Here is a 27,945-nt window from a genome sequence, read left to right on the forward strand (position 1 = left end):
TCAACTTTGACTTCCTGTCAAGTCCCTTTGCATAAATTTTATCTTACAATCGAATGTACACAATACAATAAACCTTTCTATATAAATTTTCCAATACATTCTGAAAAAATAACACATCCATAATTGTTGTCCACCTCCTTTTAGTTCCTTTATCACTCGAATGCTAGCATGGAGTCAAAACTATTATTGCATTTTTGAACATAACTTCTATAACCATCCCATTTTCCTGCAAATTTTTGCTTTGAGTTTCCTCTGAGTTTGCTAGTCAATTGAGCCATCTCTACCAATTCCTGTAATTTGATTTGCCAATCTGTTATTTTTGGAGCCTCGTTATCTTTCCATCCCTTGGCCACAAGTATTCGAGCCTCTGTGGTTGCACACAAGAATACCTCTCTTAGTTTTTTTGGGATATCTTTATCTAAAATACTTAATAGAAATGCCTCTTTTTTTTAGTAAAAGTTATCCCCATCATCTTTTTTAATTCATCGTATATTCCCCCCCCAAAAAAAAATCATAATCTTTTCACACGTCCACCACATGTGGATCATGTCACCATTATTTCCTCCACATCTCCAACAAGCATTCGCCAGATTTTTATACATTCTTGATAATCTGGAAGGAGTGAGGTACCACTTATGAGCCATTTTCATCATGTTCTCTCTTATATTATAGCTGGCTGTAAATTTCAAATTTACATTCCATAAATTTTCCCAATTTTTTAACATAATTGGATGGCCCATATCTTGGGCCCACCTTATCAGTGAAGCCTTAACCTCCTCATCCATTACTTCATAGTCTAAAAGAAGTCTATACATTTTTGCAATTACCTTGGTTTTACTATTCAGTAGTTCTCTTTCAAATCTTGAAGGCTCCTTTTCAAAACCTGTCTGCTTATCCTGTCTGAACACTTCATTCACCTGGAAGTAATCTAGCCAACTAGAAAAGTGATCTTATATTTTCTCATAACCTCAATATTAGTTGACCCTCCTCCTACCTTAATATTGTGTTATACGTTATCCAGTTCTCTTTGATGTTGTTGTTTTTTAACAGCGATTGCTTCTAGTGGAAAGTTCCATCTTGGGGGTTTTCTGTTCCAAACATCTTTTGTATTTCCCCCCATACTTTATATATAGCATTTCTTATTATATGATTTGTTTCTGCATTTTAAAGGGCATCTTGACTCTAAAATTTCAATTTTCCACTGTGACTGTGCCTTCTTTACTTTTTCTAAAAATAAATTAAAAGAAAACCAACAATCCCATTTCTTTTAGTTACACAACATTAAAAGGTAATACAGATGAAAGCGTTCTGGTTGAAAATCCATTTATTTCTGAAACGTTCATTTCTCATTCTTTGCAGCTGGAGCCGTGGTGGAACAGCTTGTACAGGTCAGAAGAAGGTACAAGGAGGTGGGGCGGGGGAGTTAGGCTCATTTCCTTTGTACGACCCTCTTGTGCATTCCATTCAATCTATGAAACCTTTCTCCATATGCCCCCACCATGTGAAATTCAAAGGATATCCACTTGCAGCAAAGTATTTTTGGCTATGGCACCAATCTTACAAAATGTCACCCTCACCTCTCAGGGAGGCATAAATACTTGGTTCTTCTGGAACGGCCATGAGCCTGATTGATTTGATGCATTCTTGCCTTTCTGTGAGATAGATCTTTGCTCCCCTACCCCTTACCTGGTTCTTTTGGACGGTGGGTGCTTTAGTCCCTATTGTTTGTGTAACGTGCAATTTTAAGCAGAATGCGAGTGTTCCTCGTTCGCTTTGTATTTCTGTTTGTTTGAAATTCCTTGCTACGAGCTGCTTAATGCTTATTTTGTTTATTTCTTCATTTTTAGAAAAGTAGGACAGATGTCTCTAAAACCAACCTCAAAAGCTTGCTGGGAGGATAAGAGGGGTAGAAGGAGGACAACAGCATATGCCACCCTGAACTCCTTGGGGGAAAGGATACAATAAAAATGTAGTAAAATAAATTAAGAGATTGATTTTATTTTAAAGGAGGATATACTAAGAGATCTTGCTTTCACATACAGTACAATGCAGGAGAAGTTACTGGAGAATGAGTACAGCATATGTATGGACTTCATGACCAACTACTGTGTCTTTTCTGTGGAATCAAGGAAGAATTTGAAAGTTGTCACATCCAAAGTGCTAGAGATGTAAAGAGGTTTTATAATATGTGGTGGACTTGTAAAAGGGTAAAAGAGTATTGGGATATGATATGTAATGAATTAAAAAAAATGTTTGAAAGTACATTTCCAAAAAACCCCAGAGTCCTTCTTGTTGGGGATAATTCAAAGGAAACTTCTTCCCAGGTGTAAAAAACAACAACTATTTACGTATGCTACTACCGCGGCCCATGTTTTGTTAGCCCCAAAATGAAAACGAGCAAGGTCCCAACCAAAGAGGAATGGCAATTTAAACTGATGGAATATGTGGAGCTTGCAGACTTAACTTACAGAATAAGAGAACAAGAAGAATGCACGTTTAAAGAAGACTGGGAAATGTTTACTGAGTATATAAGTGAAAATTGTGTTTATTTAAAAACGTTGGTAGCATTAAGATAAATTTATCAGTGTAAATAAGTTTTGATGGACGTGTCAAAGGATTACTGAATGGTTTAGTTCATGGGAAATATGTAGGGATATATGGTATGCAAAATGAACCACAGAAGGAGAAGACGGGAAGTCATTGATTCAAGGTTGTTTAAATGAATATTTTGAAATGTAATTTAGAAAATTTAATAAAAATTGTTATTAAAAAAAAGTTTTCACATGGGTTTTTGACCAAGCACAGATTTCTATGCCACCTAAACCTGAAAAATTGTGGCCAGTCATAAATATTGGTTTGTTTGAAGCAATCCAACTTCAAACCATGGGTTTGGAGATAGCACTAAACTCTAATTGAAATGGCAAGTAAAAGCTTCTGATCGCCTTCCAGCAGCAGGGGTGGAAGAGGAGAGTGGAGAGTAAAACATGCAGAGCTAAGAGAAGGCTAGGATCATTCCCATCATTATAAACTAGCCTTCCCCAACATGGTTCCTCCAGATAATTTGGACTGCAGCTCCCATCAGCCACAGCCAGCATGGCCAATAGTCAGGCATGATGGGAGTCGCAGTCCAGCAATACCTGGGGGGCACCATGTTGGGGAAGATTCTCCCATAAGCCACAGTTTATTGCAGTGTCCCAATACAGCTGTTAAGTTTGGCATGGCTCTTCTATTTTGAAATGAGGTGAAAACCTCAGCTGCAATAAACCATTCTTTGCTAAACATCATTGGACCTTGTTCAGGGTAAATAATACAACAGTATTTGTCCAATACTGACTGCTTGTAGGAGGCTTTCTTCACCCTGCATGTTAATAACTGAGAACTGCCTGCCTAATTCTGGTTATTAAAACTTGTTATTTGACTAAGTTATTTCCTGAATTCTGTCAGAAAGAGATGGCTAAATTATGTTTAAATAAGGTGTGTGTTTTTTAATAAAAAGAAAAAACAACCCATTGCTTTTAGGTACCTGGACACAGTGCTTTATTTGGTTATATCCAGGCCAATCTATTCATGTTTAGATCCCATTGAAATCAAAGTTAGTGATTACAGGCTTTTCATGCTGATTTAAATAAGAATAAGCCTGACTCCCTTTGTCTGGATCTAATGCATTCATTAGATTGGATTAATTAGCGCAAACAACCACCACACCAATGCAGCTTTGGAATAAAATTGAAATATCAGATTAATTTGGAAATGGGATGGTAATGAATTTAAGAATGAATGTGAAATTGGCAGGACCAGAAACAGACCAATCTGTCCATCCCTATTCAGTGTCAGACTTCTTCTGAGCATGGAGCTTCCATTTAGCAGTCATAAGAAGAGTCTGGCTGCTGGATCAGCCCAGTGGCCCATCTAGTCTTGCACCCTTTCCCTCCAGTGTCCAACCAGGTGCCCTGATGGGAAGCCTACAAGCAGGTTTGGAGTGCAATGACACTCTTCCCATCTGAGGTATCAAGCAACTGATACTCAGAGACATGCTGAATGTCTGAATTGCTGTCTGCAAATGTGACCTGAAGGCTAGCAGCGTAAACATCAACCTTGTCAGACTGCATTACCTGGAGATAGGCAGCTGAGTTGTGCATCCATAGCAGTGACCGGAGGAATGACCACTGGGAGGAGCACAGGCAAAAGAAATGCCCTGTGCATCTGCAGCAGCACAACTGGACGCTTTCATCTGCCCCAGCTGCAACAAAACATGTCTCTCCAGCATCAATCTCACAGCAGGTGCTGCAACCTTCCAATAGCTTGACCTCACCCCCCAAAGGCGTACTCCTTCATTGTCTCCAGAGACAGACGGATGCCCACAACAACACCTTTGTCTCTGACAGTGGAGGTGAAACACAGCCATTGTTGCTTTTAGGCACTGAAAGCCCTATCCTCCATAAGATTGCACTGTAAAGTACTGTATTTACGTGAATCTAATGCGCCATCGAATCTAATGCACACCTCAGTTTTCAAAACCTCGGAATCAAAAAAGTATTTGCTGGCAAATGTAAATGCGCCATCAAATCTAATGCACACCCTAATTTTCGCAACGTAATTTGGCCAAAAAAGGTGTGCATTACATTTGAGTAAATGCAGTATATCTTCACATCATACAGTCCTCTATTGTTCTCAGCAAATAAATGCTAATAGGGTGGGTGTGGGGAGATGAACGCTTAGAAAATCAGCATTCTCTTTCCACACCATTATCTTTTTTCTTTCTCTTTTTTGGTGGGTGTGTTACCATGTCTGGGACATAATGCTCTCCAAGCTCTCAAGTATGAGCAGAAAAGAGACGTGGTTCCAAACTGAGAAAATTGCTGTCTCTTTCTCACTCTAGTTCAGCCTCATTACCATAGCAACAGACAGCTTGAACACCTGATCAGGTCACCGTAACCAAGTCTCCTTTGCTGCATATCTTCAAGGATGTACTGTGCCTCCTTGCTAGCATTACTCATTTGTACATTTGTTTTCCCCAGGGACAGCCCAAGACATTTTGGCACCTGAGACAAACCACAAAATGACACCCCCTCCCCACCAGGGAAGAAGAGATGAGAGGATCCACCACACATTAGGAACAGGCGGTGGGGTAGGTGGGTAAAGTTCTGCATTGGGGTCTGCTGCCCCTGTGGATCTTGCTGCCTGAGGTGGCCACCTTCACATTGCCTCATGGGTGGGCTAGCTCTGACACACACACCCCGGATTCAGAATGTTCTATCAGACAAGGAATCAAGGCAGGGATAGGGAAAGCCCTACCGTTAGGTAAGGTGAGACAATCAGCTCAAGGAGCAGGTGCTCAGGGGCAACAATAGCAAGAGCCCTTCCCTACCTGAGCCATTGCCCTTGGTTGCCACATGTTCTCTCTCTGGGTCCCCCCAATCTGATCTGTTGCCTCAGCTGTGATGGAAGATACTACCCAGTCACCAGTACTGAATCAAGATTCAACTTCCAAAAATGTTATGAAGTTAACAGAGGACTGGGAAAATGTGAAGAATTAAAAGAAACTAAAGCTGACAGATTTATCCATCCATAGCAAACAGGATTGCACCCGTAACCTGTCATCAAAGCCTTGATCTAGGATAGATCTATTTGGGAAACCTTTGATCAATTGCAGAACTGCCACTGATACAAATCAAGAACCCAACCTGTACTGTAACAAGGTTGGTCCTGTCCAAATCACAACGTGATATCAAAGGTCTTGTCAAGCTGAAGTCCTTGGCATCGCCCCTAATCCGAATACCCTAATATAACTAAGTTTCAGTATGCATAGTAACATGTTCTTCCCTTGTTTACCCTGTCTTCTTGACTCTTCCATTCCTTCCAACATTATCAAAATTATTAAAATAATATTAAATCATGTAATCATTTCTTTTCAATATGGAAAACTCTCTCTCTCTCTCTCTCTCTCTCTCTCTCTCTCTCTCTCACACACACACACACACACACACACACACACACACGAATATGGCAGATGGCAAGTCAGATTTTCATGTTACAGAGGTTTAGTAAGGGCAGCTGGCCAGGCAGAATGGTTTCATGACAGCACCTGCTTCTCCCTAGCTAGCATATTAAAGCAAGTTCAGAAACCCAACACTTCTGGTGGTGGTGGTGAAAAATGTGAACCCAACAACTGTTGCTGATTGGGCATTAGCAGCCAGTGAAGTTTTGTAAAGCAACTTCTGGGTAGGAGTAGCCTAATGAGTAGAGCACTTATTGTTCCACAGCTGTTCTTATCCACCCAGACTTAAATATAAGAACATAAGAAGAGCCTTCTGGAACAGGCCAATGGCCCATCTACTCAAGAATCCTGTTCTTGCATTGGGCAACGAAATGCCTATGAGATATCCACTGGTTGTTCAATTATGATATATACTTAAATAAGGTAAATTTATCTTTTGTGCACACAAATGCAATGTCCCAGGAGACCCACTTGAACTTGTGAGGTTCTGTTTGGTGGAGGGGAAGCACAGACTTGGGAGGAGCAAAGGCCAGTGATGGCACTAACCTAAGCAAAATGTCTGGACCAGGAGGCTGTGTGTGCTTTCCTAACTGGATGAACCTGCCCACCCCACACCCACCTGTTGAGTATGTGATTGACTGCTTGGCTGATCATGTGAAAGTGTGGCTGTGTGTCATGCCTGCCTATATGTCCCCTGCCCTTCTGTGCTGGCAGCAACAGCTCCACGCACTGGCTTCGTCCCTGTCTGGTCACACCTGTAATCTCGGCAGTACTTTTTAAAAGGAACTGAAGAGTTCCCACAAAGGCATGCAGAGAATACTGTGCAAGCTGAATTCACTTCGCTACTGAGCCCAGAGCACCAAAGGTTTTGGCCTGGTTTTGGCATCAAGTTTGAAAATAAAGATATTCACAGCTATCCATACCTAGGACATTCCCCATATCAAGTAGTTCATAGCCTTTATCAAGCCCATCACTTGCCATTCCTGGTGACACTGGTGTCCAAGTCCCAGCCAATCAGGGATGGGGAACTTGCAGCACTCCAGATGTTGCTAGACTAGATTTAGTTACTTGGTTAAGTTTATTAAATTTATGAATTGCCTCTCACAACAGAAAGTCCTAAAGCAATTTCAAGAAGGAAATACAGTGAGACTAGTAAAAATAAATACACAACCATATTAAAAACATAATCAGGGTAAAAACATCCAGTCACTGAGGCAGCCCGTGGGAATACATGGGAAAACAAAAATGTATTGCCTGGCACTGAAACAAAGACAAATTGGATGCTAAGTGCAGCATAGCATTCCATAGATGTGGAGCTCCTGCATAAATGGTGGACACCACTCTCTAACCCAGGGGTAGGCAACCTAAGGTCCGGGGGCCAGATGTGGCCCAATCACCCTCTCAATCCGGCCCACGGGCTGTCCGGGATTCAGAATGTTTTTACCTGAGTAGAACGTGGTGCTTTTATTTAAAATGCATCTCTGGGTTATTTGTGGGGCATAGGAATTTGTTCATCCCCCCCCCCCAAAAAAAACAGTCTGGCCCACCACATGGTCTGAGGGACAGTGGACCGGCCCACAGCTGAAAAAGTTTGCTGACCCCAGCTCTAACCTTCCTTAGAGGAGGCATGTATGACAATCTTATGGAGCAGGCAATTTAATATGGGGAAAGGCAATGCTTTACCTATAGGGGTCGCAAACTATACAATGCTTAAGAGCAAAACTGGCATTTTGAATCAGCCTCAGAGACAAGCTAGCTGACAGCTCAGTCAGACGGGGACCCATGCTATATATTCATGCCTTCTTCTCCGAGTTGACAAGTGAGCTGCTGTGTTCAGCACTAGCTGTAGTTACTGAATGGTCTTCAAAGGCTGCCCCACATACAATGCATTGCAGTGGTCTAACCACCATCCCTGACCACTGGGGTCCAACGACGTTTGGATGGTCACAAGTTCCCCATCCCTGGTACAGATGTCCTTGTAACAGCCCTCAGGAGCACCTGATCACTAGGAAGAGTGACAGCAGATCAGGAAGTGGGCTAGTGGTCAGGAGGGGCAGCCTGATCACATTATTTCTGAATGAAGATGAAAGTCAGAGCAGCTTTCATGGAAGAGTACTTCAGCATGTCTATCTGAGAGTGGACTAGTGTGTGTGCAGTAGCCATGGGGAAAGCAATGTGTGTCGGCTCCCAGACCTTCTCAAATTGCTGGTGTCCATCTACTGGTTAAATCAATTATTGAACACAGTCAATGACTTATTAACAGAGATATCACAGAAGTCATTAATAAGAAAATCAAACATTGCTGTTAACATCCACATTTTAATCCTTTGAAACAGCACAGAATAAATCTATGCACATTATCAGCAATGTTTGATTTTGTTTACGGTGAATTCCAACTTGTGATCTCTCTATTAATAAATGGTGGACTGTATTCAATCATTGATCGCTCTTTTGTTTGGTGCTACAAGTTTGTAAATTAGACAAGTGTCTCTATGCTTTTCGGCTCTCCCACTGCTGTGTGCAGCATTTAACTTTCATTGTTGATGGAAAACTGGTGTCTCCAGTGACGGCATATGAAAACTTCCACTTCCCTAAGTGGAAGCTGGGGAGTGCTGTACAGATGTAACTAATTTGGGGTGGAGGAGAGGGAGAGGAATTATCTGGTCCAGGAATCAGAAGAAAGTTTGGTGCACAAAGAGGGGGAGGGAAGAACTCAGCAGCCATTTTAAGTGAGTGAACATTGAATGCACGGGGTGTGGGCAAGATGTGGGCAGGATCTTGGGGAACCTCTGGCCCTCCAGATGCTGCTGCGCTACAACATGCATCATTCCTGAATATTGGCCATGTTGACTGGGGATGATGGAAGGTGTAGTCCAAAATAAGGGGACGGCACTAAGTTGAGGAACATGTTTACTGAAATAAAATAGAACTCGTGTTCCTCCAAACAGAGCCAGCTCAGCTATTAGGCAGGGTGAGATCCCTGCTTCAAGTGGCAGAAGTTCCCCATCAGGTATGCCTATGGGTGCCCTGCCTGCCCTGCCACCTCCACCATTGGCACAGAAGCGGCACCACACTCAGTGCAAATTTTGGGCAAGATCATGCCCCAAATTGGCACAATCTTGCCCAAAATTGGGGCTATTGGTGGTATTGCTTCTCCGTCAGTGGCAGATGCAGCAGAGCATGTGGTGGCGGCAGAGCAAGCAGGAGCAGGTAGGTGGTGATGGCAGCGGCAGGGCAAAGCAGCACTTCCTGTTTTGTACTACCCCTGCCTCCTGGTGTTGCTGAACTACAAGTTGCACCATTTCTAACTAATGGCGGTATTGACACAGGTGGACAGGAATTGGAATACAACAACATCAGGAGGCACACAGGTTCCTCACCCCTGTTCTACAGTGTGCTAAGATGCTGGCTATACAGCTGGGTAAGAAGCAGCTTATCGGGGCAATGATAGACTCTTCCATAGGCATATCAGTGAGGCAGGACCAGTGGCCCGCAGCAAGCAAACTCACAGTCCAGTTATGCAACAGCTCTACTTGAAGAAAAACAGCAACCTGTGAGTACTGGGGTAATTCGCAGGGGAACTGCTGTGAACAGTAAGAAAAGCAGGTAACCAAGGGGGTAGAAAATTGGTTTAATGTTCACCAGTCAAGAACCATATGACTGTCATGCATTACGCTCAGGTTTGCCTGTCTTAGGAACAGACACTCCTACTGGCACATGAATATTTTAACAACTGGAATGCTGCCTGCATGCTCATCTGATCCTTTAATGAACAGGCATTAGGTATGCCTCAGGCTAACATACTGGTTAAATCTTATAGATGTGGCCACAATTCGTTATGCTGATTATCGGTGAGGCCCATAGTTCTGTTGGCTTTCTCTCTGGGCTATCAGGAGTACAATTTGGGGACAATCTGATCTATGCTGGGTGTATGTATGCGAAAGCATGCACAATTGTTGCTGTTGGTTTATTTACTTAGCTTGTAAATAGCTTGTTTCTGACGCAAGAAGTTGTCTGAAACCATTGCCAACATAACAACTGACTGCGCTGAATCAAACCAAGGGACCATCTACTCCAGCACACTATTCCCAGAAGTGGCACTACCTAGCTGTTTTTTTGATAGTCACATCACAGCATAATGGAGACAGCCACTTCCTATTGCTTGGTCCTAGCATAAGATGATCACAAGTGTACTGCCTCTGAATTTAGTGGATGCACTGACCCATCATTGCTGTTGACAGTCATTAAGCAACATGTAATATGCAAGCAAGCCAGTCCCAAGACTAAATATCCAAGCATGTGACCTACAGTAAACCAGTCAAGTTACTCTGAGTGTCTAAGGTAGGAGTGGGCTGCCAGATCCAGCCAACCACCTACCTGCCAATCAACTGATGGCACAATGGTGTCATATTTAATTTTGCTCACGTGGTTTGAAATCAAACCACACAAGCAGAGGCACTTTGCATGCCCCAACAACCATGATAGTGATTTCAAAAGCAAACCCCATGGGAGCTGCATTTTTACCTGCCCCACACCTGACAATATATATGATGTCAGTTATAAGATAGGGGTGGACGCAGGTGGCGCTGTGGGTTAAAGCCTCAGCCCCTAGGACTTGCCGATCGAAAGGTCGGCGGTTCGAATCCCTGCGGCGGGGTGCGCTCCCGCTGCTCGGTCCCAGCGCCTGCCAACCTAGCAGTTCGAAAGCACCTCTGGGTGCAAGTAGATAAATAGGGACCGCTTACCAGCGGGAAGGTAAACGGCGTTTCCGTGTGCGGCTCTGGCTCGCCAGATGCAGCTTTGTCACGCTGGCCACGTGACCCGGAAGTGTCTCCGGACAGCGCTGGCCCCTGGCCTCTTAAGTGAGATGGGCGCACAACCCCAGAGTCTGTCAAGACTGGCCCGTACGGGCAGGGGTACCTTTACCTTTACCTATAAGGTAGGGGGGCTTGGCCAAAATGGCCTTGCGAGTAAAATGAGGAGGCCAGGTGAGCCTAATGAGGCCCATGAGTTGGAGGTTCCCCATCACTGATCTAAAGTTTTTTGCTGGACCTTCTTTATAGTTCTTCAGATGGTGGAGAAACATCTACAGAAGGTAGCAGTTGGTGGTCCAGCATGGCCTATTACTAATATTATTAATTACATCAAATCAAAACTTTATTGTGGTCCAAAGACCCACAAAACAATTTCAAAACTAGATACAGTTAAAACGACCAGACAGACAGATGGAAGAAACCAAGGCAGTCATTTTGTTTTATCTAGGGCATAATGATCTTTGTTTCTTATAACCTCTGAAAGATTAATTACATTGATTAGTCCATTTTTTTGCCCTGAGCATCCCAAAAGAACTTAGGCTAAAAAGCAATAAATAACAACCAAGTAAAAAAAACACCAAACACCCCCTGAAAAACATAGTTGTGCAAGTAAAAGGCAGGACTAACAGATCCTACAGTGCCACACTTCAAATTATGGGCCCAAAGCCTGAGACAAGACTTTGTTGGCACTTAAAGATATATAAAAGAAGGCACCATGCTTGTCTCCCTGGGGAGAGCATTCCACAGACAATAATGGTCAGGGATAGGATGGTGGGAGATGAAGACCTACAACATCTCAAGAGCATCATGTTGGCTCCCTGCTGGGAGAAAACAGGCCCTCCCTTCAGCTCCAAATACCTGCAGGGACCTGAGACTTCCAAAGTTCTAATCACCTTACACTGTATCCAGAACAAAATTCTAAGAGCCAAAATGATACACCTTGGCACAGTATTTGAAGTTTAAAACAGGACCCTTTATTTGATATAAGAATATCTAGAAAGATATCCCCCAAGCCACTGCTGGCTATTGCCAATTGTGGCTTATAGGGCAAGAGGCAGAGAAACCAAGAGTAGGTGGAGTCAGAGCAAATGACAGGCACAGCCATTTAATTTAAGTTTTGTCCCCATCTTCCTCCCTGCTGAGTTCTAAAAGAGACACACTGAGCTAAGGAGGCGGAAGGTGACAGGCAGGGACACTCTCTGGACTGGATGTAAGTAATAAGGGGCAGGCGGGGGGGGGGAGGACCTGGTGAGGGCACACCCACGTCCACAGGTTTGCTTACTTAAAATCAAAAAGTTTGGCTTGCTTAATGAAATCATTATTGTGAGGTTTCCATTAATGTCTTCTACACTTCTTGTAGGCAGATTAGCACAGACGCTATAAAGCTCTGCTGTTGATTAGACAAAGTTGGGATCTTCCCCACTATCTGCTTAATTGTTAACAGAAGGTATTAGAGGAAAACCATCAATGGTACCATGTTCTTTGTATGTGGGATGGGTCCAAGATACTTTGCTACCTGAGGCAAAAGATAAGGTGGTGTCCCTCTGCATTCCGCAAACAAAAGCTAACACACTGGCAGCTCGATCTTACCTCAGTGTTGGCAATGGGAGAGCATCCTCCACTACGCTTGGGGGCAGCAGATCAGCTTAGGGAGTTCTGTGGAAGCCATGTAGGACCCTGCTCTGTCTACTCCCCACCCCTAAAAATATTCCATATAAAGCATCTCTTCTACTGTGCCTAATGGCAGGGCCAGCCCTATCTGTGTGTGAAAGGATAAAATGAAAAGGATATCAAGCTAAAGAGAAGAGTTGTTGCCTTCCTAATGGCACTAGCTAAGGCACAAGCTTGTTTTTATATATTTATTAAGACAAATATAAAAGACAACTGGAGAATCCTGGCTGTTTCCATCATTTTTATTTGATTTGTCATAGTTAATAAAAACAAAACAGGAAGCTGGTACAGTTAGGCTGGACTTATTATTATTTCATTTGCTGGGTTGACTGCCAGTCTTTTAATTGTTTTTTTATTGATTTATGCTTAATTAAGTTAATGTTATTTCTCATCTCATTTGTTATTAAATGCTCATCTTCCTTGCTTCGTATTGTAACAACCGGTGGTTGTAAGAAATAAATCTAAACTGATCTGATAACTGTATAAATAAAGGCCAAACTATATGTTACATAGGATATTTGGGATTGGCACTGATGTCTTTGTTTTCACTTAAGGGTAGCTGTGGAAAATTCCAAACAGATCTGCAAAACTAGTGGTGGGCATGTCACATGCCTTCCCCCCAATCCTTGCTTGGGGGCAAATTGAAATACCTTTGTAGCTCAGAAATATCCACCGATCTAGCACAGAACAGAACAGCCATCCAGTTCTGACAATTGTACAAATTACAAGTGGGGTAGAAAAGGCAGCCATCAGTAATGTTTCCAAAATTCTCACCTGAAGGCCTCCTTGGAGACTAGACTTCCAAATTACCCAGTCCTGTTTCTAAACTGAGATTGACATATCCAGAATTGTTCATTGTTCCTTTAAAAATAAAAATAAATCCAAATTTTGTACAAAACACTCTGCATGCACAGTTTGACACAGCTTTCCATTCAGTCATGACATTTACCACCTCTCCATCACCAATGCACACAGATGCATTGGCAAAGCACACACACACACAAAAACCCCAAGTATGATGTTGTACATGTGGTTGGACCAAGATTCTTTCATGTGTTTTGTCACATGTGCAGCAGTGCATATGTGCACCAATGAAACACTGCATGAAATGTGTGATTACTTTGTGATTGCTTTTCTTCGCTGGCCCAGTTTACATTGAACACTAAGCCAAACTATGGCTTAGGGAGAACAAACCGGAGTACATACAAATCACTTCTCCCTGAATCTGATACTGCCATGCTGCCCAGAACTAAGCCATAATTTGTCTTATTTATTTGACTTAATCCAAACCCTATTTCCTGATATGTCTTGCTCTGAATAAACCATGAGTTGCAATAACCAAGATTTAATATTGGTTTGCTGCTTGGGGTTTGTTTGGGGGAGACAAAATATGAGCTTGCATTCCCGTGTTGCGTTAGCCAAACCAATGGCAGCATGAGAGAAGCAGGACCAAAGGACGAGCAGAGTAGCCACAATATTCACTCTGGATAGCTGCACACTTGCTCCTTCCCATTAAACTATGGTTTGGCTTAGTGCTATGTGAAAACCAGACCATAGTTTCATAAATGTGAATGAACAGAAGGAAGTGAAAGCTGCAGCAAATGGTGCAAACTTCATTTCCATAATTAATTCTTGAAGCTCATCTACTTAATCTAGAATTCAAAAAGGCTGGCATGCAGGGGAGAATCAACCAGAGGCATGGGAAGAAATGGAAGTGGGAAAACCTCCTCTCTCAACAAGTCATGCTAATTTGATGTTTTGGTCAAAAGAGGTATGAATCATGCACTGTTTATAAACCCAAGCTGCCCAGGCTATTCATTTTTTAAAAAAGACAACAGAGCTGATTCTAACACCTGTACTTGTGATTCTATGCCCTGCATAATTTCCTTGCCACCTGCAATTCTGTGCATTTCCCATGCCTATTCATTGAGTAGAAGAAGTTGGATAAGGAAGACAGGCACAAAAAGGAGGAGAAGAAGTAGAGGACAGGCTCAGACAAAAGCAATAGTAATAACACAAGTGAGACCTTCAGGTTTCCATTCCTCAACTTCATTCCACTGGCTAGAGTGTCAGACCAGGATCCAAGAAACCAGGGTTTGAATCCCCACTCAACCATGAACGAAGCTCACTGGGTGACCTTGGGCCAGTCACCATCTCTCAGGCCAACCTACCTCACAGGGTTGTGGTTAAATGAGGAAGAGGGGAGAACCATGTACACCAGCTTGAGCTCCATGGATGAAAATGGTGGGATATAAATGCAATAATAAATAATAATAAATACATTAGCCATTTTCACACATGCACTCAAAGAGATGAAAGGGGAGAGTGGCATCAGATTTGTTCTCGCTGTTCCTGATGTTCACATGCCCATTAAAAGTGAGGAAACACAGCCGACACCCTTGCCAGCTGCATGTGTGTCTGTGACAGGGGACCATGCAAAATGCCAACTGAGACTACAGATGTGAATAGGCTCCGCTTTAATAGTTGGCTGAAGGCACCTGATCCCTTTTTAAAGCTGACCCGATTCTACTTTTCCCACCTTCTCACAACATTTATGAATGCCAAAGGTACACCAAAATTCAATAGCTGCGTAGGCTTCAGAGATCAAGTGTCAGACATGCAAACATAATATGACACCCAGAATAGAACCCCAGTGTTTCATTTCTATGAAATTCCTGGAAGCCTGACCAGTGAGTATACACATCAGGGTGCCTTTTGCTGCGGCAAGAAAACAGATGGCAAATAAGGAAGATCACTGCAGAGCACAGCGGGAAATAGAAATGGGGGGAGAGAGAGAAAACAACAGTGCAGGATCTGGGCTGGGGGCAGCATCAATGTCAGAACCCAGACACAACAAAGGTATTTGTGACTAGGAAAAGCTGCAGCCAAGGAAGTCCAATCTGTTCACGTCTCCCCTGTACTTCAATGGTCACAATGAGGGAACTTTCAGGCACCACACATGCCAGACAGCTGACTCTCATGCAAGTAGAACAAGAGAGTAGCATCTCCAAGGGAAGAGGCACAGCTCAGTGCATGGGCGTAACCAGGATTTATGTTTGGGGGGGGGCAGGACACCCACCTGTCATCATCCGCTGTCTGGCTCTGTCTAGCAGATTCTGAATGAAGTGTCTCAACAACTGCTGTTTTAAATTACTCTCTTTTGACCCCAAGTACTCAGAAAAATCTGTCAAAATCTTCAGTCATTTGAAAACTAGGAAGTTAAATGAAAAAGTTAACACTAAGGAGTACCTTTCATGCAGTTAATAAGTATATTTTGCAAAACTACAAGGAACATGCCTTTTTCATCTTATTTTTTTAAAAAAGAAATCTAAATTAAATAAAATGTTTATGGATTTGCTGGAAATCTTTTTAGCACATCCATCTCAAATTCTTCCTTTTTCCCCAATGCAGCTTTTCTGTGCACACTCAGTAAGAATAGGCCATTGAGAGACTCCCCTGTCATCACCGGCCTTAGCCAAGTCTTTACTCTCCACAAGGTACTACTGAATGTCTACTCTATGGCACAAGTGGTGCATGGCTGAGCAAGAGAAATGAGCAGAGCCTTGAGATAAGGTATTGCTCAGTTGGGTTGCCAGTTGCATTGCTAGAATGTGACACAACATTATCCAGGTGACCTCACCAAGCATTTCAATTTCAAATATTCTGGTTACTTCTGCTGTTAGTTAAGTATTTTTATTTATTTACTTGATTGGGGGGCAGATGCCTCCTGGCCCCCTGGCTACACCTATGGATCATTGGTAGATCATGTGTTTTGCATGCAGAAGGTCTCTGCCATCACCAGTTAAAAAATTGATAGCAGGCAATGCAGAAGACCTCTGCTTCAGAACCTGGTGAACTGCAGCCAACCATTATAGACAACACTAGGCTAGATGGTATAAGGCAGCCTCATTTGCTAGCCCCTAAACCTCTTGGGCATGGGCGGTCAGTTGAATTATGCATGAAAAATATTGTTAGGTTCTGCTGATGTCATAAAAGCCCTCAAGGGGTAATATATCCCTCCAGGCACAGGCACCAGGGAAAGCCTATGATGGTTATGGACTTTTTAAGGATAAAGGTAAAGGTAAAGGGACCCCTGACCATTAAGTCCAGTCGCGGACGACTCTGGGGTTGCAGTGCTCATCTCACTTTACTGGCCGAGGGAGCCGGCGTTTTGTCCGCAGACAGCTTCTGGGTCATGTGGCCAGCATGACTAAGCCGCTTCTGGCGAACCAGAGCAGCGCACGGAAACGCCGTTTACCTTCCCGCCAGAGTGATACCTGTTTATCTACTTGCACTTTGATGTGCTTTCAAACTGCTAGGTGGGCAGGACTGGGACTGAACAACAGGAGCTCACCCCATCATGAGGATTCGAACTGCCGACCTTCCAATCGGCAAGCCCTAGGCTCAGTGATTTAGACCACAGCGCCATCCGCACTGCTGAAATCCAAAGTTCTCCCAGCCCAGGTGTTGGAGAGGGTCCTTGGCTCAGTGGTATGGTATATGCTTCTAATCCCAGTTCAATCTTGGCCATCTGCAGTTAGAAGGATCAAGGAGGTGATACAAAATTCCTCTTCTAAGATTGTCCCTGGATTTTCTCTGCAGCCAACCAGGACAAGCAATGCTGTGCACACTGAATCCCATTTGACTATAATACTTCACTTGCTTGAGATTCCTAGCCTTCACAAAGAGCTCCCAGGATTCCTTTGTTGCAGCCAAGCAGGGAAACAGAAGATGACTAGAGCCTCAGCAGGATCAAGAAAGAAGTACTGCATTGACCAGTGATGCAGATTTTCTGGGGGGGAAATTGAATTGGAAAAACTCCTTTAAAAACCTTCCTATCAGAAAAAATTGCACTGGGTGATTTGCATCAGAAAATGTTCTGACCCCTAGAGTGATTTATTTTAGCATATTTATCTTACTTATTAAAAACAAACCACCCCAATAAACCTATATTTGCCAAAGCCCACGTGTTGGACTACAACTCTCATCAGACCCAGCCAGCTAGTGGGAATTGTAGTCCAAAGTATCTGGAAAGCACCTGGTTGGGGGATACGGTACTAAACAAAGCTTTAAGAAAAAGCAGCCTGCGTTAATTTTCACCATATTTCACCAGAAATATTTGAGAGAAAAATTAAAGCACATTTAATGTGGTTAAAATGTTGTATTGTGTAGAAAACGTTATTGCAAAAAAATGTAATGGCAATGCCATGTACGTCACTTAACATTATAGTTGTGCCTTGGTTTTCAAACAGCTTAGTTCTCAAACGTTTTGGCTCCCAAACACCACAAACCCAGAAGTGAGTGTTCCGGTTTGCCAAACTATTTTTAGAAGCCAAACATCCGACGCGGCTTCCACGGCTTCTGATTGGCTGCAGAAGCTTCTTGCAGCCAATCAGAAGCTGCGCCTTGGTTTCAGAACGTTGTGGAAGTTGAACGGACTTCTGAAACGGATTACGTTTGAGAACCAAGGCACGACTGTAATTACATTTAAGGGCGGGAGGGAACAGAGGCACTGAAAACTGTTGACACGCAAATGCAGGTTGACAACCTAAAGAACGGTGCATGGTATATTCATTGCAAGTAATGAACTTATGAAAAGGAAAATTTTCTTCAGAGAAATAAAGCGCTGGGAAAATATCCATCCCCTCATCACTTGCCCCGATAGACTGAGGGTGAGCATTGGAATCTGTTTCTGTTGGAAGTAGCAAAGGAGGTTGGAGCAACAGAAGTAAAGTTAGTCGCAGACAAGGCTCTGAGCCAAAGCCTCAGACCCAGGGGGACTGGATACAGTAAACAGAACCAGGCAGGTAAATGGCTAAGCAGTAAGGATGGGCAAACATGTCTCTTTCAGGGCATGAACACATTAAGGTGGTTGTTACCTCCTGCTATATTTCAAGTCACACTTTATGTTGCCGGACACATTATTCACCTGATTTGTTTCCCGTGCCTGCAGTCCTCACACAGCTGTTATTCAGTGAAGCCATCACCTGTGCATATACAAACCTCAGCTTAATGAGAGATTACATTTTCAAACTGGATGGAAGCTGGTTTGAGGGAAAGCACATGAAACAGCAGTATTTCTCATGAAGCTACAGAATACAGATGGATTGTGACAGTGAGTATGGGAGGGGGCAGGTAAGCCCCGCCCTGCATAATCAATCACATGACAGGGCACATCGACATCATTTGAGGGCTTGTCCCCCTCAAATATTTTATTGGGGGAGAAGCAAAGGGATCTCAGCATCTAGGAGTTGGCTTCCAAGGATTGTGACTAATGCTATGCATTTTGGGCTTCAAACACCAGTTGTGGGAGTGCCTTCACCCTAGTGCCTGGGAATCCCAAGTGGAGAAAGAACTGTTGTGCTTGGACCCTGCTTATAGGCTTCACATAGTCATCTGATTGGTCATTGTAGTAACAGGATACTGAGCAAGATGGGGCCCCTTTGGCCTGATCCACCAGGATGCTTTCTTATACCGCTATTTCACTCAACCTCTCACTGCACACCACCCTTCCACCTTGTTCCTTTCTCTATGAACATCACCAACTGACTTCCTTCCTCTTTTCCCTCCTCTCTCAAGCTTCCCATTTCCCACTCAGGCAGCTCTCCTGCCTCCCCCTGCCCATCTTCCTCACTGGCATAGCAAACCCATCTTCCTCCTTAGCATCAATCTGCCACCCATGATCCCTCTCCTTTCTCCCAGCCCTCCCCTCCCCTCTCCCACCAGCTGTGCCTCTGGAAAATCTAGAAATAAACTGCAGAATGTTAATTTATGAATCAAGGAGGAGTCATGGGGGACCACTTGATTTCATTCCCCACCAGGGCCCAGCATTTTCTATTATCTTCCCCTACAGCAGATAGCTGCTTCACCCACCCCTCAGACTTTCTCCCTCTGCCTACCCCCCTGCTGCCACCACTGTAACAGCCAGCCATATTGACACCATCCCCGCATCCCCCCACTTCCCCACCCCAGTGAAAGATTCAAACAATCAGATCTATGTCTGGTCTTTGACCTGCTGAACCGAAACCTCACTCGACCTTGGCAGCCCTGCCTAGGGGTGCAGAATTTTGACAAGCTCCAAACCCCAAAAATTATGATCAACAAGAAATGCAGTGTAAAACATACCAAACCCCAAAATTATTTCCTCAGTATTAAAAAAAGAAGTGATACACATCTTGACAAAAGGAAGAGGCATCCCCAGGCACATGAAAGGTGTTGAAAACCATACATGAAGACAAAATGCCAGTGCCCAAAGAGTCCCATCCCAGTTAGAGGCACTGAAAATAAACCTCTTGACCATGAACCCTTTTTTTTTTTTTTTTAGTAGAGAGAGGGGAGATAGGGGCCATTTTAAATGGATAACAAGATCAGCATTCAGCTGCTGAGGCCCACTGAGTCACACATGCTTAACAATACTAGAGACAATCCCATTTTTGCACCTCTGCTTTTTAAAATCATTTTCACCATCATCTTCTTATTGCTGCTTAACAAAGATGCACTCATCATCTTCCATTCTGGTGCCCAAATACAAACAGATCCTAAAACCTGACATGAAACAGAAGGAGCAAAGAGAGCAGTAGGGAGTAGGATAGTGCATGGTGACAGTTCCTTACTTGGATAACGTAGCCATACATACAGGTCTGGGACAAAGGGAGGAAGCCTAGCAAAAGAAACACCAGCATTTCAAGATCACAGACTAATGCCTTATGGGAGAACATCCTTACATTGTATTAGCCCCCAAAGCCCCCTTTCAAAACAAAAGAAAATACAGAAATGGCTTGAATGCATTGACCAGGAAAACACACACACACACACACACACACACACACACACACAGACGGTACTACAATAAGGCCATGTCTCTCTCGTGCATCTGAATAACAACCAGAGCCTGTATTGTTCCCTTTCGATGGGAAGCCCATCAAGGCAGCTCCTGCCGCTGACATCCGTGTTGACACTTCAGTCAGCGGCAAGAACAGATTTCTGCATTTGCAAAATGCAAGCCCCCCTTCCCATTTTCCCTCCATCCCCTCAAGAGTTAAACTGCTATAAGATGTCAGTCTCCAGATTTTCTGACACTGCTGTTATTTTTATTTTTATTTTTTTAATTACAAATCAGAGAGGAAGGGGGCAGGGAGATGCAAGATGCTTTGAAGACAAGGAACAACACCCCTCCACCAAAGCAAGGTTTACACACCACTATAAAACGAAAAACAAAGCATGCATTTTCTGGGATCCTCTTTCTCCTGCAGCGGAGACAGAGAAGCTCCTTGACTGCAAAAGCAGAAGAATGCGTGGCTCAGGTGTCAATTGCAAACGGAAGGTCCACAGGCCAGCCCTGTTCCCAGTGTAACAGCAGCAAAGGGGAAAATGAGGTTGGGGGAAGCATTACCTGCAGTCTGCCCTGTCATGCTGTATCCAGACTGTCGGCCTCTTAGGGTCTGGTATTGTCATCGAAAGCAATACCCTTTGCAGGAAAAAAAGAAAGAATGGGGAGTGGGTGAGGAGGGAAAGGAAGGCACACTCCTGGCTTAGTCCATTAAAAGGCTTCCCTTTCTCCCCATAGAGCAGCTTCTGACCTCCAATCCTAACATTAGTAGCTTGGATGCTTCACTGCCTCAGTGCTGTTCCCTAGCACATGTCGTCACCAGGCTCCTGCCGCCCTGGTTGGCTGAGAGGGAGCAGATAATAATACTACTAATAGCACTGGCAGGGCAGGGGAAGACAAATCTTATGTTTCAGAGACAAGCATCTGTGGGAATCTGAGGCGGGCGGCCTCATTCAGAAACTTGAATCCAGCCCCCGCGCCAGTGGCCTTTGACCTTTTCCCTCCGCTGGCTTTAGATTAAAGCCTATGCAAACTTTTAAAATGTTGTGCTTACCGAAGCACATTCCTTATGACTATATGAATGGAAAGGGTATTATATTATTATTATTATCAGGTGGGTCCTGATTATTTCAGGATCCAGAGCAGCAGCAGCAGCAACAACAACAACAACAACAACAAAAACTGCCCTCTTAGAGCAACTCACACTCAGGGTCATAAAATAATTTTAAAACACACAATTTAAACAAGTGGCAACATTAAACACACTCTAGTCTAGCCAGGGATGTCTCACAAACCAAAGTTAATAATATGGCATGGTTCAAAATAAAGAACAGCACTCATTTAAAAACTAGCCTAACATCTTTGTGTATGAGAACTTGATTTAAAAAAAAAAAAAAAGTCTTAAAGGCCTGTTGGAAAGCAGATAACAACAAAATATTCTTAATCCAAAGATTTCCAAAGAAGCCCTAATAGAAATAGACTGAAATAGAGGAGCAGATTTTTTTTTTGATTTTTTTTTACACACACACACAAATTAATTGCACTTCAGGACTGCTGCTCACACATGTTATTGGCTTGCAACCCTGACAACACAAATGGGTTTCTTAAAAGCTAACTTTTAAAAAACTATGGTAAGATAGCAAAACTGCTGGTTGCTTTATTATTATTATTATTATTATTATTATTATTATTAGGGGGGAAGGAGCCAGTATTTCTTGGCTGCCTAGCTTTGCTCAAAGCAAGAGAATAGATAACTGTAACAAACATTTAAAGGCTGACATATTGGGGTCGTTAAAGAGACAAATTACATGTGTTAATCTCATGTGCTGCTTGAGGAAGCCACCTCACTTGGCTGAATGGTAAAGCTGGGTTAGCATCCATCAGAAGGTAAAGAAAGGAAGGCAAATGCCAAAGGGAGGGATTCCTGCAACCAAGTTACCATCACTAACAAGGCATGCATAGTTTCCTGATTTGTATGCTATGTCTATGAGCAATGTGTCAGGGGTAACATGTTTACATGTGATGAAGTTACAGGTAGCTACACTATTACCTTCAGCCAAGTTGAGGACCCATCCCAGCCAAAAAGGATGGTTTCTCCCATACTAAGAAAAATTACACACTTTTACTTTAGAACATCCAAAATCTTGTCATCATATTCATTTTTCATTAATTGCATGATCTGGCAGAAAGCACAAAAGAAATCCAACTAAGCATTGTACTGTTTGTTGGCTTTGAGTCCTGTCCCCCGTCCAATAAAATATGATCATTCTGATGTCACTGCAAGAAATGGTGCTCTGAGATTTCCAAGTGTGTTTCCTTGGGATTATCACTGGAAATAGATTAAATCACATACAGATGCTCTACAGGGGAAAGAATTGGGCACTTCCACAACAATGTACAGTGGTACCTCGGGATGAAAACGGGATCCGTTCTGGGGCCCCGTTCACATCCTGAACAGAACGTAAGACACGACGGCACGTGGGCACATGCGCAGGTCGCGTTTTGACGCTTCCGCACATGATGTCATTTTGAGCATCTGCGAATGTGCGAGCGGCAAAACCCGGAAGTAACATGCTCCGTTACTTCCAGCTTGCCATGGAGCGCAACGCGAATGCACTCAACCTGAAGAACATTCAACTCGAGCTATGACTGTGACTGTACATACTACAGCTCCTCCATGGAGATTTCATGGCTGACTGTAGCTCACTGTAGCCGAGTATGGAATGACAACATTGCATGATGTGCTCTGGTTCCTATCCAACTTTCTGTCTGGGCAGGGCCAGACAGCCCATGAGGCAAGTTGAGGCAACTGCCTCGGGTGGCAGGTTCAACAGGGGCAGCAGATCCCAAAAGAGAGCTTTATTCTTGTTCCTGATGTCAGATCTTCACTCACCCCTTCCATCCTTGGTGGGAAAGAGACACCAGTTTGTAGTTCACGCAGGTGCTAACGTGTCTTGGGGTAGCCCTGTGTTTGGGTCTCCTGCATGGTGAGGCAATCCCTCACTGGCTTTGGTGGAAAGAGCTCCTCAGCATCTCACATTAAACCTAACTACCTGCCTAGTGGACAAAAGAGAGTCAGTGTGGTATAGTGGTTAGAATGATGGACTGGAACCTGGGACACTAGGGTTCAAATCCCCACTAAGCCATAACCCTCACTAGGTGACCTTGGGCCAGTCACTGCCTCTCAGCTTAACCTACTCCACAGTGGATATAGTGGAGAGGGAGAGAAACTACCTTGAGCCGCTTGGAGGATGTAAATCTAATAATAAGTAAATGAAAGGTTTTTAAATTTTGGTTGCCCAGTTTCACTTAAAGGGGGATTCAAAGTTTGAGTTGGGGAAATAGTCGGCCATCACAGCTTGATCTAGAGTCAACCACATGCAGGAGTACACAAAAAAGAAATGAGATGTTGGAGGTGGAAAACTGGAAGCCTAAGGAGGAATCTGCCTGTCAATCAAAATATTCCAAAATAGCTGTTCATTAGTTCCCAGAAGGCATCGTTTGACAGCTCATGGCATTAAGAGATCCCTTCTGTTGTTTAATTTTACACAGGCTGCTCATGAATAGCAACATTCTCTGATAAACAGTCTCCCCATTACCCCCTGAGCAGTTAGCTGTGAGCCCCAAGAAGGAAGTGGGACTTTGTGATATCAGCTGGGTTAAAGATTATGACATCAGAGCAGGCAAGATATTGGGTCTGGGTGCAAATGCTGGGTGTGAATGCTGTTATGAGCAGACTAGCTCACAATGAGAATGAGTCTTGTGAGGGAAACAGAAAGCAGTCAGATGGAGAGATGGTGAGAATTCAGGGGGGAGACATCACTCAGAGCCCAACAGCCAAACAAGCCCTGTCATTGTGTGAACATCAGCTTTCATCAAAATGTGAACATCACGGAAAGTGCTTGCCATTCTCAAAATAACTAAGAAGATAATTTCAAAGAGATAGGTGAAAGTTGCACTGTGCATTGAAAGTTTGCCGTGCAACAATGAGGATTAGAAACTTTGCTCTTTTATCAATACTTTGGATTTCAATTCACATCAGTCCCAGTCAGCAGAGCCACAGCCATGCTGTCTAGGGCTGATGGGAGCTGGGAGTCTGAGACATCTGGAGGGTACTAGATTGGCCTGGCCTGTTCATGTTTAAAACAGGAGATAAGGATTTACTTATTATTTAATTCTTCACAACAAAAAGGGTGTGGGAGTGAGGGGAGATACACCCTCTCTGTGCCCCATGCTTTCTACAGCAGTCAGTTGTTTGAAACACTTTCCTCTTGAGTCAGCATTTTTCTCTCCACTGTTCTTTTTGCAGGGCTGGCTCAAGACATTTTGCTGCCTGAGGCAGAACTGCAAATGGTGCCTCTGACACACACACACACACAGAGAGAGAGAGAGAGAGAGAGAGAGAGAGAGATCAGAAGTCAAGGGCAGAGTACCCAAGATAGTAAACCTGAGGCAAAGGATCTCAGCAGCATTTTTCATCATCACAATCTGTCTATTTCTATACCACCTTTTGGCCAAGACCCCCAAAGCTGTGAACTAATTAATACAAGAGAAAATATAATAGCATTGTCTCAGGGGACAATGGAGGAGTGTGCCTTTGGAGGTGAGGTTAAACTGTTGGAAGTTACAGTGGCTGCTGTGGCTGTAGAGACCAATACTAGGAGACACAGGTGAGAGCTGGGTACACGGTGGAGACCAAAGGTGGACAGGAGCATGTCATGCCCCCCCCACCAGGAGTGCTACTCCTCCCCTAGCATCCCATACACCCCAAAGGTGGAATATTATTGTAATAAACTGTAAAAAATAAATAGATTGTGAGCCTGAGGGCAGGACCTATTTCATTACTGAACTTTGCAACCTGCTCTGTGAGCCTTGAATTTTTTTAGGGTGGGGGTGGGAGGGGGAGGTGGTTGAAGATAAGGGTTTTTAAAAGACCATCCAAATAGATAACTAAGTAAGCAGTTCTCTCCCTGACACCCGAGGAGATTTGTTGCCATCAGGACCGACAGTGCTGGGGTCAATAGACTAGTTAAATATAATGCTCATAATATGGAAAAAGTTCAAAATATCAAAAAAAGATCAAATACAGAAAATCTTATTTTAAAAACACAGTGGAATAACAGAATACGAATTCTACTAACATAATGTTATGGAATTGCATCTTGCCTTTTAAATATTATTGCAATATTTTATTCATTGGTTTTTAAAAACGTGTGGTGCATAAACTGGGTAGTGAAGGTACCATTGCTCAGTGGTAGAATATATGCTTTGCACACAGAAGGTTGCATGTTAAATTCTAGAACCCCTTCAGATCACAACTTATGGGTAAGACTTCCACCTAAGACTCTGGAGAGCTATATTTCCCTGTTAGACCAGTTTGTACTGAGCTAGAGATGGAACAGTGGTCTATCCTGCTGTAAGGCAACTTCATAAGCTCCTGTTGCAATGATCTGGTTTCAGCAACATCTGAATTTCTTTACACAAAATGCCTCCCCACTTTTTCTCTCACCACTACCACCCCACTTAAATCCGAGACAGTACACTTTACTTCCACGCAATTCTGGCCCATCAGCTATTTAAATCGCTCACAACAGCAACACCACAAGGCTATTTTTGCCCTTGCTATTTGTCACGGCTGGGACGTTTCAAGAGGGAGAGCATCAAAAAGAGAGCAAGAAGCGCAAGGGAAACTCAAAATTAAAGTTTTTGGACCACTTCGACTATGATGTCATGGTTTCCCAGCCACACTCTGATTGGCCAGCGTGGCTCGAGCATCTGCTGAGAGCTAAGGGCTGGTTAGCTGCCGGAGGTTCAGACCTTTCAGAGCAGGTTTGGATCAGGGCTGGTTGTCCTGACAACCTGGGGAGTGTCAGCAGCTCCTCCTGGTAACCAAATAACGTAGCCGCTGTCATCCCCTCTCAATTCCCCCCAAATGGACGAGATCTTTCATCAGAAGAGATCATTTGTATTGTCTGAATAGGAAACGCTTGCTTGCTTGCTTGCTTGCTTGCTTGCTTGCTTGCTTGCTTGCTCGCGGACGACGCACGCAGACCCTGCTTCGTGCTGGGTAGATCAGGAAACACCTAACAACAGATAACTATGGAAACCCGTGTCGGGCAGCCTGACAGCTTTGCGTGTGTATTAGGGATGCTCATTTGAGGGAGATCCTCTGACTCTTTTGGAAATTCCAAGCACAAGACAGGGATTCCTCAGTACCGATCCAAGCTACCTGTGTATGATCCTCCCCTGCCACCATCACTACCACCACCGGCAATAAAATAAAATAAAATAATAAAATAAAATAATTTTTTATGGTTTGTAAAAACCAACCTCTTCAGTGGTATTTGTCTCAGACCAGAGACTGGTGAAAGCGGGAATGATGGTGAGGGAAAAGAAAAACCTCTAAAGGCTTTGATGGGGTTTTCCAGTTCTCGTAACCATTTGTTGTTTGAATGTAGTTAGCAGGACTGGATTGTGTATTTTTCAGTTATGCTGATTAGACCTTGGACTTTTTTAAAAAGGAAAAAGGAAAATATAAGACACATTAAGGAAATTGTCAGAAAGCAGGACCAAAATGAATAGTACACGATTAATTAGTTAATAGAAACATATGTTTTTGATGTCCCTACTTATCATATTTAATGTTCCTGGAAAATCACCCTGGCCCTGGAAAACTACTGTCCCTATTTCTGCATAGGGTGAGGAACCTTGCTAAAATTTTGATATTTGGAGTTGCTTGATTTGTTGTTCTTCCCGGTCCACCTCCATCCCCATGAGCTCTAGAATGGCGTGGACGCAACTGCACTCTAATGCATATGCACTTCAGTGCATGCAGATGAACTTTAAGGCTTGATGCTGCGTGCATCCTGCAGCTGCTGAGAAATACTGTTACGTGTCACCCCAATGTCTAAGTGGTGTGAAATTCCAGAGGTTCCAGGTGCTAGCCCAAGGTTCAGTTTCCTTGGAATGAAGGGCAATGTGATGTCTTTGTGACATATGGTTTACAGTCATACCTTGGGTTACAGACGCTTCAGGTTGCGTTTTTTTTGGGTTGCGGACTGCCAAAACCCGGAAGTACTGGAATGGGTTACTTCTGGGTTTTGGTGGCCGCGCATGCGCAGAAGCGCTAAATCATGCTTTGTGCATGCGCAGATGTGTCGCTGCGGTTGCAGACGCTGCGGGCTGCGAACATGCATCCCACACGGATCATGTTCGCAACCCGAGCGTCCACTGTATTTGCACACATAAGATGGAGGGGCTCACAGCGTTAACTCCCCAGATGGTATTGCTTTCCCCAAAGTCACAGCAGAGGATTCCAGCAGAAATCAAGCATGTCTCTCACTCTCTTCCTGCTTTTAGCTCAGTTCTCACACAACTTCACTCCCTCTTGCTTTTGTGTTTCTCACTACTAGCCAGGTGAGGTATTTGCTCTCTGGCACAGAGCAACCTCCTTTATTATACTAACAACCATACTTAGGTGACAACTAAGCCCCTTGCCTGGCTAATTCAACAATGGAATCCTCCTTTAGATTTTACGGTAACCCTTGCTGGATTTAAAACTCCAAAAATTAGAAGGGTCTCAGGCATCATACTGATTAGCCCCCGCCCCCAACTCAGAATAATATTTTGAACTC

The 27,945-nt window shown here is 43.6% G+C and overlaps 1 protein-coding gene across 7 annotated transcripts in view; it reads right to left on the reverse strand.

Annotated features, from left to right (window-relative positions):
- PAK3 (p21 (RAC1) activated kinase 3) overlaps nucleotides 1-21,136 on the reverse strand; it is a 79,086-nt gene extending 57,950 nt beyond the window's left edge. For 2 of the 7 annotated variants that reach the window (XM_079961712.1, XM_079961713.1), the window contains exon 1: nucleotides 20,876-21,114. The gene's annotated coding sequence lies outside the window, so the exon portion shown is untranslated. Of the gene's footprint in view, nucleotides 1-15,562; nucleotides 15,695-18,412; nucleotides 18,471-20,875 lie in introns of all 7 variants that reach the window. The other 5 variants (XM_079961711.1, XM_079961710.1, XM_079961709.1 and 2 more) reach the window with 5 other exon arrangements.
- Between the last annotated feature and the right edge of the window lie 6,809 nt (nucleotides 21,137-27,945).

The sequence above is a fragment of the Podarcis cretensis genome (genome assembly GCF_951804945.1).
Source record: "Podarcis cretensis genome assembly, chromosome: Z".
Lineage (NCBI taxonomy): Eukaryota > Metazoa > Chordata > Lepidosauria > Squamata > Lacertidae > Podarcis > Podarcis cretensis.